Here is an 18283-nt window from a genome sequence, read left to right on the forward strand (position 1 = left end):
CACAAGGTCACTGGTGCAATTCCCAATCAAGGCACATGCCTGGGTTGCGGGTTCAGTCCCCTGTCCGGGCACGTGTGAGAAGCCACAGATCGATGTTTCTCTCTCACATCAATGCTTCTCCCCCTCTCTTTCTCCCTTCCTTCCCCTCTCTCTAAAAAATAAATAAATAAGTAAATAAATAATTTTTATGTTGACTATCTTACTCTGAGCCGAGCCAAGTGGCAAATCAGTTGGGCAAGACTGAGATTTTTGCTTCTATAAAGCATATTTCCTTCTATTAAAAAACTAATGGATAAGCCAGATACCAAAGGACAAAGAGTGTACAAACCAGTTACAGGAGGTACGCAGCGCAGTCTGACTCGTGGAGACAGAAAGCGGACAGGTGCTTGCCTGGCGATGGGGAAGGGGCGGGGAGTCAGTGTCTCACAGGACAGCGTTTCAGTTGGGGAAGATGAAAAAATTCTAGAGGTGGATGGTGGGGGATGGTTGAACAATAATGTGAATGTACTTAATGCCACTGAAAGAGCTAAAATCGTAAATTTTATGTTGTGTACACTTTATCACATAAAAATATGAAAATGGTAAGTGTGGTTCTTTAATTAGATCATTTGAAGACTGTCTCTTTTTGCAGTTGCTGCGCATGTGGTGGTCTCCCCACAAGCATTAGACTCTGAGGTTCCTACAGGCGAGGACTATTTGCAATCTACCATTTTAGCCTCACAAACACCCAGTGCAAAGCCCTAATAGCAGAACGCTGGATAACTCTTGACTTGAAAGGAAAAAAACAATGAACACATGGACCCCAAATCCGCTCACTGCCAGAGGCCATCCCACTGCACCCTGGTTTTTCTTAAGCACGTTCACAGAATAGTCACAACAATAAAAACAATGAACACTGTGAGTGTTTTACATTCAGAGGATATAAGACTTGCAATCCAAAATAGAAAAATGTACTGTAGTTACATATATCTAGTCATACTGAAAGCCTCCTGCTTGAGTCCCCCAGGTAGCCCTCATTTCACTCTGATGAGAAATAGGAATAAACAAATGAATGGCTGTCCTTCCTGCTCCACGCGGTTCGATCTTCTCAGTCCAGAGAAGAGAACGTTCCCCGCAGTGAGATTCCGGGTCCCTGGAGAGGACAGCAGCGCCTACCGCGTTCCAGCTGAGACTTCCCTTCCCGGCGGCTCCTCACGGAGGGGCGGGGGACAGGAAGTGATCAGCAGCTGCCCTCCCTGCTGACTCAGCCCGGCGAAACCTTTTACAGTAATCTGACTTCACTTCTCTGGGTGAAGACGTTTTCATTTTCTGGTAAATCAGAACTTTCAGGGGCAGGAAATGCAACAGCAAAGAGAGGCGCGATGGGGAGAAACCCTCGCACTACCCAAAGCCAAGCCCGCGTGCTCAGGGAGCTTTCTCCCTTGCATTCCTTTTCGTGCTGAGCAGCCCTCGCGGTGTCCTCAGATTCCTTAGATTGTTAGAAACGTCTCACATTTTGGTGCTAAATAAATCCAACCGTTTGTGCACTCCAGTCATTGTTAGCGAAGAGTACATGAGCTGTTTTCTTTGCATGCAAAACTGAAGTCTCATCTGAATAAAAGCTGCATATGAAAATAAGAGGTATTGCCCCGGCTGAATGGCTCAGTTGGTTAGAGCATCCTCCGGAACACCAGAAAGGCTGAGGGTTCGATCCCCATTCAGGGCATGCACCTAGGTTGCAGTTTAATCCCCGCACTGGGGCACATACAAAAGGTAACCAATCAATGTTTCTATCCCACATCAATAATGTTTCTCCCTCTTCCTCTCTTTGTAAAATCAATAAAAACATATCCTTGGGAGAGGATTAAAAAATAATAATAATCAATAAAATTAAGAGGTGTTTTCTGATGAGTACAATAGAACTGCCATGAGTTTGTCCAGGGCTCCTGAGCTGCTTCGTAAGGGGTTTCTAACGTCAAGAGAGAAAGCTTTTTCTGGGCTCAGAAATTCAGAATGACAAGAACTATCACTGATGGCAATAATCATGGAGGAGAATCTGAAAAACCTCCAGCCACAAAATACCTAGACATGCTGTACACAAGTAACAAACATCGTTTTAAAAGCACAGCTGAGCTCAGTACAGGAAATCTGAGGCCAGGACAGGCTGAGCACGGGCGCAGGTGCCGGCACTCTGGCCGCCTGTGCAGTGGGGCCTTGGGCAGGAACAAAGATGCCTTGAGTTCCGTAACCACAGGCCACACCGCACACAGGTTTGGGGTTTAAATTTACTCACCTGTATGGTCTAGAAACCCCAAGCCAATTGAATAACATAAAAAGAGTTCCAGTCAAGTAATATCACAGGAACACTTGCTAAAGGAAATAAAAGGCTTCTCTGTAGAAACAGATCCTCAACCTCCGTCACACAAGATACCCATAGTGAACATTCTTTGAAACAGAAGCTCACAATCAAAAAGCCAAAGTGCTCTAGAAGCTGTGAGCAAGAGTCCACTAAGAACAGAGCAAGAGACACAATATGCAGCACAGGTGACAAACATCAGGAGCCCCAAGAATATCAAGTAATGAAACCATCAGAAAGAGGCTATAAATTGTGGTTAAAATAATTAAAATGTAAAGGGGGAAATTTAAATTGTGCAAAAATAATCAGATTCTTTAAAAAATGAGTAAGGCCCTGGCCAGTGTGCCTAGGTTGGTTGGAGCATTGTCCTGTAGACTGAAAGGTCACAGGTTCAATTCCCAGTCAGGGCACAGGGTGTGGGTTTGATTCCTGGTCAGAGCGCATATGAGAAGGCAACCAATCAAATTTAAAAATGGCTAAGCACGTTTAAAAAAGGACTAAATATAACTTCTAGAAATGAAATGCGTATCATCAAAAACAAAAAACGTAATGAATGTGTTTAAAGTTCAGATTAGGCAGCTAAGGAGAGCAAAGGTGATCCAGGACAAGGTTTGGAAGATCACCCACGCTGTAGCACAGAAAGGTATAGAGATTTGTTTCAGTGAAAGAGAAGTTAAAGACATGAACTATAAGAAGCTCTAGCATGCATCACATAGGAGCACCAGAAAGAAAGAATAGGACAAGAGGCAATATTTTAAAAGACTGTGGCTGAAGATTTTCTAGGACAGAATAAAAATTGGATTTAAGAAGTAAAATTAGTTCAAGGCAAGATACACAAACTGAGACACATTGTAAAGAAAAACCTCCCAAGGTCAAAATTAAGCAGGGGGGAGAAATACTTCAAAATAAATAAATAAACAAACAAACAAACAAACAAATAAATAAATAACAACAACAAAAAACAACTGGTAAGTTGACAACAGACTTTTTAATAGCAACAATAGAAGCCAGAAGTCAGTGGAATATTTTCAAAGCATTGAAAGAAACAGGACGACCTTACTCAGTTTCCAAGCTAAGAAGAGCAAAGAGACAGGCATAGGCTGTCACAGATCATGCCTAGGCCTAGGCGTAAGAAGTTACTTATGTAGAAATAACAGCCTTCACGGGGTGTGATCTGTGCAGTTGCTCTTGGTTCAGTGCTCTGTTGTCACCAACTTTAAATTCTTTAATTATTTTCACTGGGCCCTACACATTCTGCAATGTCATCCCTGAGGACCGAGTACCACTCAGAAGGAAGCGAGCAGCATTCTATACAATGTGTGGTCAAGTTTATTAAAACAAAGCAAACACTATGCAGAAAATTCTAGGTCTGGGAGCTTGAAAGACAGAATGAAAGATTTATAAAAAAAATATTGGACAGAGTTTTTCAACTACAAGTGCTCAAGTCTTTTGTACATGGGGAGGGGAGGGGAAACCAAGCTTCACCAGGGATGGTACCAGGACAGAGCGAGACTGTCACCAAAAAGCAAACATCTGTTAAGCCAGGTAAGGTCACAAAGCACCAAGAAGCTGAACAAAAACGAGGGGTGGGTAGAGATAGGGCTGATGTCGGTGGAAAGAAAAATATCTTTTTAAATCATGTTGATAGAAATCGTCATCAGCATCATGGTAAAGTCTGGATATGGGTACCAATCAGACCAGAAACATAATGATACCAGTCAAAGGGAGTAGAGGCAGTCACTTCTCCAGTCCTTCAGATCTGACAAGGGCCTTGTAACAGGCAATGCTGAGGAAGAGCCACTGTGAATGGTCCTTGATGAGTCTCATTTCCATCTTTCTGTTATTGAAAGATTCTGGTAATATGAGAAGGTGCCTTAAAAGGCAGGAAAAACTAGCAGTTCTAGTATGAAACTGTCTAATTCACTATTTTTTTAAAAGACACAAGTCTATGGCCTTATGTGATAATGGGTTCTATCCATTAAAATAGTTTTTCACTATTACCCTGACTTCTGAAGAAATGTGGAGTTAATTGTCCTATTTATATTACATTTGCAGCCATCTTGTTCCATTAGACTCCCCCCCACAAAAAAGTATCAAAGATCTATTAGAAAGTATCATTTTTAGGGCTAAAAACTTAGAGTTGCAAAATAGATAGCCTTGTAATATCAGAATGAAAATGGAAACTTTTCATCTGCAGTTTCTGAGGTTTTGTGGGGTGAGATAGAACAAGATAGTGAGTCAAGGTGAAGTGGCCAGTGAGAGAGACAAAAACTGATGGAGGGACAGACGGACACAGAGAGAGAGAGAGACAAGAGACAGGCAGACAGAGAGAGAGATGTTTTAAGTCTGCACTGAGTCCTGAGGGTCAAGTTTGTTGTAGATTTGAATAGGCTTTTAGGAATGAGCTATGACTGTCCCGGTTGAGGTAGAAAGTCAAGATTCCCTAGGAAATGAAATGAAATAGCATTTGTAAAAAAAAAAAATCTCATTGGATGGAAGTAACTATTTCCTTTCAGTGAGTCACTCTCACACGGGGGAATGGAAGAGTGGAGTCTCCTTTGGAAGTCTTTCAAAATAGTTTAACTCTACAACAGTCCCCGGCACTGCCTCCAAGCTGGGATTCCTACTCTGTGTGGTGTGGCAGAAGGACTGGAAACTGGGGGGCAGTTGGGTAAGCTCCAAGAGGGCTCTCCAATCTGCTGCATGAGGCACCCCTGGAGCGCCCAGCTCGCCTGCTTTTCTCCTTCCTCCTGCTCTGCCCCTCCCTTCCCTGGGGCAGGCCCAGAAGACAGCTGTCTTGACCTGTTTCTGTCCCTCTCAGGACAAGCTTTGGTGGGAGATAAAGAAGACGCTGGGGCCTGGAAGGTTTCAACAGGGATGTTAAAGATGAGGCTTCAAGATGCAGAGGGCAGACTTCGTGTCACAGCCTCCACTGATTCTTAGATTCTTCCTCTTTCGAAGATTCTTCCCCAGTGGCTCTGAGCGCCGAACATCCACTCCTTCCTCTTTCGGCCTTTGGACGGCATCTTGAGTCAACAGTGACACTTCTTTCTATCCAGCGTGCGCTTCTCTCTTTTCTCGAGGATGTACATTTTGTGGAAATAAAAAAGAGAACTTGTCTCTTCTGCTTTCCCACACAAGGAAGGCTAAGGCCGGGCCGGGGTTGCTGGTTGGTTTCCAGCTAGATATCTGCCCTGGATGAACCACGTGGGTGGTCACTCTTGCGTCAGGACGAGGACACCACCTTCGCGAGTCCAATAACTCGGACTTAATTAAATCCAAGGTCAGCACACTGAAAAATGCGAAGGTAAATAATGAGTCATTAAGACAACAGAGACAGAGGGGAGGAAGGATAGCGATTTCAGAGCACAGGTGGTGCGTTCCGAAAGACTCGCTGGCTGGCGGCCTTCTCCTGCACGGGGCCCAGCAGGTGAGGACAGCACCCGGGGGACCGGCAAGGAGCTCAGGACGAGCAGCCAAACTTTCAAAGTCAAGATCTTTAAGAGCTGCTGGGAGCTGGCGCCCACTGGGCCAAGAGGGGCATCTTTCCAGATGAGGGGCAGGCCCGCAGGAAATGTCTGAACAGGCCCAGGATGCTTCAGGGAACACAAATCAGAAAGCAATTTCCCCCACATGTTTATTGCTTGTTTGGATTTAGTATTTTTAGTGGATGTGCCTGTTGTATAACAGCCCATGGGCATGTTTGCAGGAGGAATGACAATTCTAAAAAAGGGGAAGTCCTTGCTATTGGGACTTAGAGCCTACACACTGGAAACACACGGCCGGGCAGGCGGGTCCTTTTGCATTTCTGCTTGCGTGTCCTCCCTTCAAAGTTCCCGACAATGGCTGCGCGGAGCGTCCTTCGCGAGTCTTCAGTGAAGGCATCCACAGCCTAAGGCAGGGTGGGGAGCCCTGTGTAGACCAGTCCAACCATCCCATTCGGGCACATCTCTACAGTGATGCAGGAGATGTGTTCACAGAGCCACACATAGCCTGTGGAGGCACAAACATAGGGTAAATAATTTCAAGCTAAAAAAACAAAAACAAAATAAAAATATAAATAAACTCTTTAAAATGCAGTTTGAGGAGCTTAGCACAAAGATTCAAAGCCATAAGGATTAAATTTTCTTTAAAATGCACAGGAAATGACAAAGTAAGAAAATATACATATTTTGTGTTTTGTTAGAAAACATTGAAGGACTAAAAACGGAAGGGGAGACTGAATTGGTAGGTGGGCACTGTGCCAACCCCTTTGGATTCATGGGGGTGCACCTAGCCCAGAGTCACCGTCACCAAGGAGGTGGGTTGGAGCCTCCTGGCCATTGGCCCGCTCGCGTAACCTTAAGAACCTCCCTTCTCTCATTTCCTCTCTCATCCATGATCGGAAGCATCAGTCAACGAAAAGGGAAGGAGGAGCTGGTGTCCCTGGGCCTCATGGTGGAAGTGAAGCCACCCTGTGACCTCTCAGGGGAACAGTGGTTAGGACATGGCCAAGTTTGGATCCTGCCACCCCGCGGGATGCTTGCCCTCCCAACGGCCACTGCAGCGGCTGTCGGTCAGACTACTGCCCGCAGGCCATCACGGCAACTTGGCTCCCACACACAGGGAACCGGAAAAAACACGGCAATGGTTTAAGGGGCAGCTGGTATAAAACCCCCGTCCCCTGGCCCCCAGCACTGAGCGACAGCTCTGTGTCGTGAGTCAGCCTTGTTCCGAGGACTGGAGAGGACCCCTCCCAATCCCTGCAGCTGAAAAGGGATAAGAGCCAAGCTCTGACTCTGACACTTCAGGGAAAGTTCCCTGTAACAGTCCATTGGAAGTGCTGTGCCCACATTCAGCGCGGTGGCAGGAACCATCCCAGGTGAACTCCCAGCCCCGGGCCTGGCGTGTGGCGGATATGTGTCCTGTGTTAGGATGGACGAGCCCCCCAACCCCAAACCCTGGAAGGGGAACGTTACGCTCGGAGATGTGGGTTCTCCCTTCCAACCTACCAGCCGCTGGGATGTAGAGATCCAAGCCTAGGACTAAGGTCCGAACTTCTGAATTCTCAAATTCAACACATTGTTGACACACCACAAGGACCACATAAGTCGTATGTGCATTGCAAAAATTCTAGAGCATTCCACAGCTGTCAGACCCCTTTGCTGATGTTCTGACGACCAATCTCTGGAAGTCAGTTGCCATTGAAGAATTTGTTTAGTGAGGCTCAGGACTATAATTTTTTCCCTGGTATTAGTCAGCATTCTCCAGAGGAACAGACTCATGGGATGTGTGTTTATATAGAGACAGAGATTTATTTTAAGGAACTGACTCACAGAATTGTGGGGGCTAGCAAGTCTGAGATCTGCAGGGTGGCCTAGCAGGTGAGAGACCAGGCAAGAGTTGTTTCTGAAGTCTCAAGTCTGAAGACAGAATTCCATCTTCCTTGGGAACCTCAGTCATTTCTCTTAAGGCCTTCAACAGATTTGACGAGGCCCACCACATTATGAAGCATAATTTGCTTTCCTTGAAGTCTATTGATTTGAATGTTATTTACATCTAAAAAAAAAATATCTTTCCAGGTGGCTCAGTTTGTTGGCATGTCGTCCCATACACCAAAAGGTTGTGGGTTCAATTCCTGGTCAAGGCACATGCCTAAGTTGAAGGTTCAATCCCCAGGCGTGCATGTACAGGAGGCAATTGATCAAAGTTTCTCTCTCACATCTCTCTCTCTATCTCTCTCTCTCTTTTTCTCTTTCTTTTTCCTTCCCTTCCTCTCTCTCTAAGAACAATAAACATATCCTTGGGTGAGGATTAAAAAAATTTTTTTAATGAATTTTTAAAAATATCTTCACAGTGACATCCAAACTGGTATTTGATCAAAACCTGTGTACCATAACCTATTCCAGTTGACATATAAAATTAACCATCACAGCCCTGCAGTGTTTGTGTGTAATCTTGCAGCCAAGCGAGGCTGATGTAGCTGCAGAGACGGGTGAAGTCCAGAGGAGATCTAGAACCTTGCAGGGCAAACTTCGTTCCAAGCTCCTCACTGGCTGTAAGGCACCAGAGGGAAGGGACCGTGTGGGACCAGACTTTGGTCTCCACTGCCAAGCCCGGGGACAGCACCTGAGAGATGTGTCCCAAATGGTAAGTGCATCACGAACTCTGGGCCCAGGCGGCCTGCGCTCCTAGCCCGGCTCTGAACAGACTGGCTATGTGACCTTGTTCTGGTTATTTAACCTCTCTGTGTCTTGGGTTTCTCGTGTGAAAATAGAAATGATAAAGTGGGAACAATAATTGTTACAAGGATTAAATGAGTTAATATTTGTAAAGTGCTTAGACCACTATCTAGTTTGGTGCAAAAATAATGTCCAATTTCGAGGTCTATTTTAAAAATGAAAAAGCCCATGATTATGAAAATATTAATTTGTTAACAGAACCTCCTTTGATTTCTAGAACCTCATTCCATTTGTCATCTAGCTTATAAATGCCACGCTTGTAAAATTCTTTAGATTTTGAAGCAAAATATGAATCCAACTCATTTTCAACCTCTTCTCTTGATGTCAACCTAAGACCATCAAAATGGTTCTGTGGTCCCCGAAACAAGTGACAATCAGAAGGGGAAAGGTCAGGAAAATATGGAGGATGAAGCAATATTTCCCAGCCAAGCTCTTTCAAGAAATTTTTGGCGAGTCGAGCTGTGTGAGGATGAGCATTATTGTGATGGAAGATGACACCCTTTCTATTGACTAAGGAGGGTCGCTTTTGGTTCAAAGTGCTTTCAAATGACAAAGCTGTTCACAGAAAAGATTAGCAGTAATTGTTTGATTGTTGTCTAACAGTTTGTAATGGACAATCCCTTCCACATCCCACCACACACTCAATATGATCTTCTTTGGATGAAGTCCTCCTCTTGGTTGTTGAACTCTTCTTCCTCCTCGACTGATCCACGATCGGTGGCATTTAACATGATGGTAAAGGACCCACTTCTCAGCACCTGTAACAAGCCTGCCTAAAAATGGTGCCTGAAGGTGCCGCAAAATCAATGATTCACAACAAGCAACACGCTGTTGCAGATTCTCCGGAGACAGTGCGTGGGGGACCCATTTTCCAACCACTGAACCCTTTCCGATCCTTTTCAGTTGGTGTAAAATGGTTGTACAGGCTACGTTACATTGTTCTGCAAGTTCTCTAAAGGTGATGGTGGGGTTTTCTGTGACAACAGCTTCCAACATTTCGGAATCAAGTATTTTTGGATGACCCTCTTTGGCTTGTTTTTCAAACTGAAATCCCCACTTCGGAAATGGGAAAACCACCTGCTGCAACTTCTTTCAGTCCCTGCATCGTCCCCATGAGCGCTCTGAATAGACTTTGCTGCTGTCCTTGCATTGGCACCTTTATGAAACTCGTAGAGTAAAACATTTCTAATGTGAGCTTTAGATGGGACGAACATGGATGCAAATATTGCAGACGATTATGAACAATACTTTAATAATCTGAAAAAATAAGGTATAAATTAGTCACTATGACATCAAAAAATTATAAGAAGAGGCACACACTTAATAAATACTATCTAAAACCTTCTTTTTAAAAAGTCGGACATTACTTTTACGGCAACCTGAATATAGATAGAATGAAAATCTTGCCATGAAGGATAGATATATCATTGCTCATTTAGTGGCTCCACTGCCCCCAGAAGTTGAGGCTTGTTCCCATTGAGCCTGGTGGAAGGTCCTTGCACCCTCTGCTCTATGACAAGAGCAGAAGGATGGAAGCGTGGACTCTGGGTTCTGAACACACCTGCCTGCCCGCCCATAGCCCAGGCACTGATCACAGAATTCAGCCATCCTGCTGGGGGTTCTGCCCAGGACCCAAAATCCTCACCACTCCCACCACTTGCAATCGCCAGGGAGAGCACAGCACAGCATTTTCCCAGGATCTGCCTTCACCTTTGCGAGGACCTTGGGCTAAATGACCTCTCGCTAGCTGGCTATTTCTCCTATCTCTAATATTGAGTTTCCTGAGTCTCGTATCAGGCCTCGTGCACTGAGGTCTTCCTGTGAAGGCTGATTATTTAATTCAGTATTATTTTTTTAGTAATGGTGATAAGAATGATGGTGCTGGCTTCACCTGCAGTGTTAGACTTGACTCAATTTGGGAGCCAGAGGATGATGATACTACAAAAATTGTTCTTTTAGTCAGATGAGAATAGAAGACCCAAGGACTATTAGTCATTAAATGCAACAGGAAATTCAATTTGTAAAAGTCCCTCAGCTTGGTCTGAATAATTCCTGATTGTGCTGCGGTGTGGAGGGAGTGAGGGGAGGCCAGCTGGCGGCTTTCCCCGTTAGAGCACTGGAGAAAAAAGTCAGCATCACCCCACCGCTGGGCCCTCCAGCAGCAGCTGGCTGTGGCAGAGGGTTGGAGGAGGGCCAGGCTGGGCTGGGCTGGACAGGTGGACGCATCACTTTGGCAGCTGCCTTTGCTGTGTCCCTGTCCTGAGACCTCTGAGCCTTCAACACCCGCAAATGCCCTTCAGTGGGCTGGGACCCCTCCAATCCACTGGGCAAAGGGGACAACAGTAATGGGCACAGGGTAGGGGCAGGGATAGGGGTGAGGGAGCTGCAAATCCAGCACCCATCGCTGGGGATGCGGAACATACAAGAATGAGCCTGTGTGGAGACAGGTAGAATCCATTCTTCAAACCAAAGCCCAATGGGAAGCCCATGAGCAAAGCAGATGAAGATGGAGCTGCTTTCATTACACACAAATAGCAACCAGGTAGAGGCCATAGTGAAGAAAATGGTGCATTCTTCAAGAGTGCTTTTTCCAATGGCAACACAATAAAATACCTGCAAATAATGTTGAGATGCATGCAAACTGTCTAAGAGAAAAACCTTTTCAAAACGAGAAAGTAGAATAGAAGAAATGGAAACACATAACACATTCCAAGAGAGAAGGATTCATTATCATGTCAATTTTCCTTAAATGGATTTATAAATGTAATGTGATCTCAATACAACTATTAACTTTTTCAACTAAATAAGCTAATGCTAAAGTTGACATGGCAGCTGAAATGAACAAGAACAGCCAGGAAAAGGGAAAGAAAAGCAAGAAGAAGGAAACAAACAAAAGGGGTGAGAGAGACAGCCACCCACACATCAAAGCGCCACGGAAAGTCTCAGTAATGAAAGAGCATAGTCCTGGCTAATGAGCAGACAGCCAGGCAGTGGCATAAACTGCAGAATACAGAAACAGACCAATCCTAATCGAAAACTGAGCGAATCACAAAGGTGACATGCCTCATCACTGGGGGGCGGGGGTCAGTAAATAGTATGAAGTCAACTGAAAAAGGGTGACATTTTGATCCACACCTCGTATTTTGCCATGGCATCACCTGCAGATAGAGCAAAGGTGTAAACATTTAAGGAAAAAATGTAACCATGAATGGACTAGAAGAAACACGAGCAAATTCATGTAGAACCTTGGAGTATGAGAAGCCCTTCTTTTACCCAGAATCCATGTTTTAACAATTACTGTATTCTACCACCTAATTTTATACATATACAACATAAGCAAAAGCAAATGACAACAACGTGGGATATTTGCGACTCCAATCACAGAGAGCTAATGTTTTCTCAACATACAAAGAGCTCCTAGATATTGGTAAGAGAAAAGATTGAGCCAGCAATGCAATGCTGCTTCGATGGGAAAGGCTAGGTGGAGGCCGTTCACAGAAAAGGAAAAGCAACCAGCTCTTACAAGGACAGGGCGGGGCTCAGTCTCACTGCAGTAAGAGAAACACAGCTGGAAGCTGCAGTGGGTTGTCTGTGCCCAAGGCCCGGAGAATGAGGGTCTCTAACGACGCTGGCGGCCATGCACGTGGTGCAGCCCCGCCGAGGGGTCTGGAAAACCTCATGAACATCACAAGCACACTTACCCGTTGACCCAACAATCTTGCTCACCAGAACTTACCTAGAGATGTACCTGCCCACCCAGGGAATGGCCCCGGGCGATCACAGGAGCAGAAGATCGGGAGCAGCCCAACAACCATCATCCGTAAGAAACTGGCCGGGTAAATTTATGGCACATCCATGAACAAGATACTGTAAAGCTGTAAAAATGAATGAAGACGCTCTTCATGCACAGATTTAAAAGATCTCCAAGACATACAATTAAGTGAAAAAGAACCAAGTCCAATGAAGTCTGCATAAAATGCTAACTTGTCAGGCTCACCACATGGGCGTTCCATCACAGTTTTCATTTGCATTCCTCTTAAAATAAGGAGATTGAGGATCCTCCCATTACTTTATGAGCCCAGAGCACTTCCTTTCCTGTGAAAGGGGGGAAGGAGGACAAATACAGACACACACACACTTGCTCGTATTTGATAAAGGTGCCTGAGAAACTAATACACGTGTGCACTAGGGTGGGGTTGGTGAGAGCAAGGGTAGCCTCCAGGCCCTTCATAGTTTTGATTTCTAAACCAAGAAAATAAATTTTATGTTCAAAAATAAAAGCAAATCAAATGAAGGCTTTCCCTACCAATTCCTTGAACTCCTGCTAAACCTATTGTTTTCGCATTTGCCAAGTATTTTTTCTAGCTTAGAATGTGACTTTGGAGGAATGGGGCAGGTTCAAGGCTCAAGGGCAGCCAGGGGCGCTCACAAGACCTATAAGGTCTGCCTGTGTGGGTGGACTCTTGCGCACTGGTAAAAGATGAGGTCAACAGAGGTCAGGAAGGGCCAAAGCCAGCTTTGGAGGGAAACTGACCGATTTCATCCGCAGACAGTAGGTTCCTGCAACCAGCTGAGGCCAGAGAAGGCTCCCGAGTCTGGAATATCCCTCCAGCCTCCAGGGCTGCGGCTGGACCCAGACCACCTGACCTCCCTACCATGTTTAAAGCTTTGCCGGGATCGCAGAGGTACAGCCGCTCTTATGTTTGTCCGCGCATCTGCATTTCCCTTGGAGCACCTGGAACTGCAGCCTGTCACCCCCACCTCACCCCCTACACACACCCTTCACCCCTGCTTTCCTCATTTTCCCAGGCTGCGGGCCCCCTGGCCATCGCTCGGCTTTTCCCTGCTTTGCGGAAGAGTGAGAACCGGCCTGCACGTCTGACACACGTGGAAAGAAGAAAGCAAACCCAGTCTCCAAAGCTGTGTCCTGGGGGCCGAGCACTGGCAGGGTCTCCCTTTGATGCCTCTGAGTTTAGGAGCGCAGAGCACGTGGAAGTGAGCGGAGCAGCTGCCCCAGAAAGATCGTGCTGGGCCCCCCGGCTGGGACTTCAAGGAGAAGCGCCGCGGGGTGCGGGGGCGCGGGGAGAGGGGGACAGTCTCCACAAAAGGTCCAGTTCCCACCAGCCTGTGCCCCTCCCTGCGCACACACTGATTTGGTTTGACTCGCAGCAGGCTGGGAGAAGGCATGTTTTCTGTTACTAGGAGGGAGCAGATTCATCCCCACGTGGACACTGGCTGTCTGGAGACAGGAGGCTGGAGGCTGGAGGTTGGAGGCTGGGCTCCCGCTTGCCTGGGCATCAGCTAGTCCCCTTCCCAGCCCTATGGCCCAGCGTCCAGGATCCCTCCATGTCCAGACCACAGAGCTGGTTTCTGCAAGACCACTTTACTTACCTAATTAAAAGCTTAATGACTAAGAAAAGGATGCCTGGTCCCCTGCAGTGGTGACTCATCTACCCTTCAGAGGGGACAGGGCACTGTGACGTATTTCTCCTGCTCTTCACAATGTGTCAAAGGGACCCCCTCAGTCACGGTAAATACACCACTGCCATCTGGAGTGGCCAGACCACACACGGAGAGGTCCTGGGCATGTGCGGGGACAGGCCCTGACATTCCACAGTGGGGAAGTGGCAGAATGCGGCTTCTCAGAGTGGGCCACCGATCGGAGAATTGCACCTCTTCAGGAGGGGGCCTGGTCCTCCCACCCTGTCCCAGCCATCTGGCTGGGGTGGGACAACTCCTGGGATGGGCAGCTCCTCTTCTCCCTGAGCACCACGCTGTTCCTTTGAGCGAGCAGCCATGATGTCCCTTGTCATGACATGTGTCAGCCCACGAGTCCCTCCAGCCATCGCACACCTCAGACCCTTAGGGGCAGGTGGGAGCCCTCCCTGGCAGGGTGCTCGTCCTGAGCTCCTCCGCCCACACCTCGCTCCTCATGAGTCTGAAGCCCTTCCCCAGCCTTGACCTTCACCTCCCTGCTGCGGCTGCAGTTGCCCAGGTCCCTCTGAGAGTGGGTTCTGCTGTGAGCCCTCTGCCTGCCGGCTTCTCTGAGCGGCAGAGGGTGCGAGACCACAGCCTCAGTGGTTCACCTGTGCAACCCCCGTCCGTTCAGTGCCTGCCCTGCGCCCCGTGCCGCTCATTAAGCTCTCCTGTCATCTGCCTCCCTCAGGGCGCCTCTCCTGATGAACAGACAGTGTGCTGGCCCTGTCTTCTCGGGTCAGGAATCTCAGCAGGGCCTGCGTCTGAGACAGCCCCTCCCAGTGTGGGATGACCTTGGGAAGTGAAGCTCCGGGAGCAGCCGGCGGGGAGCAGCTGGCAGAGCCCACCAGTGCGGAAGTCCAGGCTGAGTCAGGGCCTCTGTGTATTAGTCACCTGTGGCTGGGTAACAAGTCAGCCCGCACTTAGCAGCTTACAACAGCAATAGCATTTTCATGTCGCAGTTCCTATGGGTCAGAGTCTAGGTGTGACGAGGCTGGGGCTCTGGGGTGGGGTCTCCCATGAGGTTGCCATTAAGCTGTCAGCAGAGGCTACAGTCACTGGAGTGCGTGACTGGGGTTGGAGGCTCTGCTTCTGAGATGATGCCAGTCACGTGGGTGCAAGTCAACACTGGCTGTGGGCACTGGGCTCCCCCAGCACACTTACCCTCCCCCCGCATGACCCCCTCCCCCAGCACGCTCCCCCTCCCCCAGCACACCCCAGCGGGCCTCTCCCTCCGCGCCAGCTCCCCACTGTGCTCTTTGTCTTGTCTGCAATCTCCTCTTCCTCCGTCAGCTTTGGCAAACGTCCCCATGCCTGCCCTCAGTCCTCTATGCCCCCCCCTGTCCTCACTCTCAAGAGTTGAGAAACCCTCAAATCTCTGCAGACACCCCCCAAATCTATCTCCCCGGGCCTGGCCTTCTCCCAAGGGTTGGGCTGGGACTCTCAGTGACCATTTCCTCCTGGAACCTGAAAACCAGTATGTCGTCTTCCCTGCAAACCAGTTTCCCTCCTGCTGGCGATTTTCTGTTCCTCACCTCACTCAGCACCTCAAAGTCACCCTCAACTCCCTCCTCCCCCGCGTCCCATTAGCTGTGAGCCCCGCGGGGGCTTCCCTCACAACAGCCATCAAATATATTCCTTTTCTTCCTTCCCACTGCCAAGAGCCTCCAAAAATACTTCTTTCCCACTGTCTTCCCCTCCTGTGAGATGTTCAGAAGACGGCTCTTCAGTGACAAGCACAAGGACATGGTTTAAGCCCAGAGCCTGGCCTTTGGACACCCCCCAATCCCCTCACCTGCTGTTCTGCACTTGCTGCTTGTCCCAGAACCCCTCACCTGGCCCGACTGTTCATTCTGAGTATATTTGGTAAATGACTGCTCCTCCTGGTCCCTTCTCTGGAGAGTGAATACCAGGAGGTCATGTTTCCATGGCGACCCCCACATCCCAGGCTCTGCTCTAACCGTTCCACGCGCAGCATAGCATGTAATCCTCTCTTGAGTCCTAGGAAGCACACAAGTCACCACCCAGCTTTACAGGTGAGGAAACTGAGACACAGAGAGGCTGAGTAAGTTGCCCAAGGCCACACAGCTAGTGAGTGTGGAGTCAGCATTCAACCCTGTGCTATCTGTCCCCAGGGTCACTGAACTGAGAGGCCCACGCTGACAAACAAGCCTGTTTATGCTGAAGGGTACCCTGGCAGCCCAATGCTTTAGTATTAACCCAGATTGGCACACTGTTGTGAGGATTTCGAAGTGTAACTCCTGGAGAACAGAAAGTTCTCCCCTGACCTTCAGGCCTGGGAGAGGATGATGAAACACTACGTTATCCTGTCATTAAAATTAAGTTCAATCACCCCTAATGGGATGTCACCTCCAAGACAGCCATTAAAGCCACAGGCTGAACAGGCTGATGGAGCTCCATATATATCACCATGACCTTGTCCCTCTAACAGCCATTTTGTCGCAGAAGTGGGAAGACCAGGAAGACGCTAAACAATGCCCAGATCCGCCCTGTGGATGTCACCAGGAGGAGAGAGGCCTGCTGCTGATCCCACGGCGGGGACGTCTGTATTTCAGTGTGGCGGGGACTTGATTGAGGGCAAGCCCCGCTCATGGAGACACAGGCTTTGACAAGTGTGCAAAGTCCTCGCTGCTGACAAGGTGAAACCTGGCTCCGGCACAGAGCGGCCCTGCCCGGTTACCAGGAGGGTGCCAGACCCTGCCATTCACAGCCTCATGACAGTGTTGCCCTTCTTCAAGGGCATGGGCTTCCCCGGGGCTGTGACCACTGTCCCAGCACCCTGGGGGGTCTGGCTTCCTCCTAGGTCCTGGGCCCTCCAGGAGCACTCACTCTGCCTCAGACTCAACACCTCCAACATTTTGGGCACCGAGAACCTGCACCTGCAGAATGGGCTGAGGTTATTGTTTTTACCTCCGTTTTACAGACAAGAAACAAGATCCAGAGAGGGGCAACGACTAGGTAGAAATAACGGGGGTGCACCCCCGACCACACCATGCTGTCCCTCCAGCACCTGCACAGACCTTGTTCCTTTACTGTCTGCACTTTGCCCCATAAATACAGCAGGTGGTACTGGGAAGCTGAGGTGCCACTGGGCTGAAGGAAGTGGCCAAGGGTACACCCCACGAGGGGCAGAGCAGAGCCACTCCCCTGAGCCAGTGGCAGCAACCGCCGCTCTCTGGCCGGACCCCCGCCCTCCCCCTCTGGAGCAGGAACACCCTCCGCCCCAGTGTCCGCCTCCTCTGCTGTGGCCGAGGCCCCAGTTGCGGCCCTCCCCACGTTGCTGACCCTCCCGGGAGTCCTCCCTGAGCCCAGCCGTCTGTCCTCTCTGATCCTTCAGAACGGGCTCGGCAAGCCCACCTAGGCGCGCAGCCCCAGCCTCCTCCCTGCGGCGCCTGCCCCCGGTCCTCTCCTGCCAGCCCCGTGGACGCTGCCCAGCGCTTTCAGCTGAGCCTGACCCTGGGTCCTGGTCTGTCCTCGCTGGGTGGTGCTGGCATCCTCGCGTCGGGGAGATAACACCACCCTTGCCACCAATGGCTGGGCAAACCAGCCTTTGGCACGAGCCTTGTCTTGCCCACTCTGGGGTCGTTTAGGCCCGCCCACGGATGGAGATGTTCCCGTGTGCTCAGTCCCCTGGAACTGCCTTCAGGAACCTGTGGCATCACTGATTTCAGAGAGGTTTTCAGCTTCCAGTTATTGTCCGGGGCCTTTGTCTCCAACACCATGTGCTTCTTCTCTGTGCCTGGCCTGTCACCTGGGTCCAGCCCAGCGGAGGCCGCTCGGCGCCACAGGGCCTCTGGGACCCTGACCACTGGTCGGTTCTTCCCAGCTCTGCCAGGCAGAGGCCCAGGCCTGGCCTGCCAGCTGCTTCCCTGACTGTTGGGTCCGGGCCAACCCTCAAAGATACGCCAGCACACTGTTTCTGTCCTCCCCTGAATAAGACAGGCCAAGGTGAAGGTCACCTTGATTTCAAGCAGAAGTCCCTATAGTAGCTGAATTCATGGGGGGCTTACTGGTGCCAAGTAGTCTGAGCATTTTACTTGGGCTGACTCCTCAGAGCCTGCCTGGGACGAAGGTGTCACTATAACCTCGTTGACAACTGGGGAAGCTGAGGCAAAAGGAGCTGAGTATGTTGTCCGGAGTAAATGATTCTTGGAGCTGGGTTCAAACCCAGAGTCTGACTCAAGTATGCAATCTGAGGCAGGAAATAGTCATGGTGCCAAATGAAGAGCAG

Source organism: Furipterus horrens, unplaced genomic scaffold (genome assembly GCF_987537825.1).
Source record: "Furipterus horrens unplaced genomic scaffold, mFurHor1.1.pri manual_scaffold_15, whole genome shotgun sequence".
In the NCBI taxonomy this organism is placed as follows: domain Eukaryota; kingdom Metazoa; phylum Chordata; class Mammalia; order Chiroptera; family Furipteridae; genus Furipterus; species Furipterus horrens.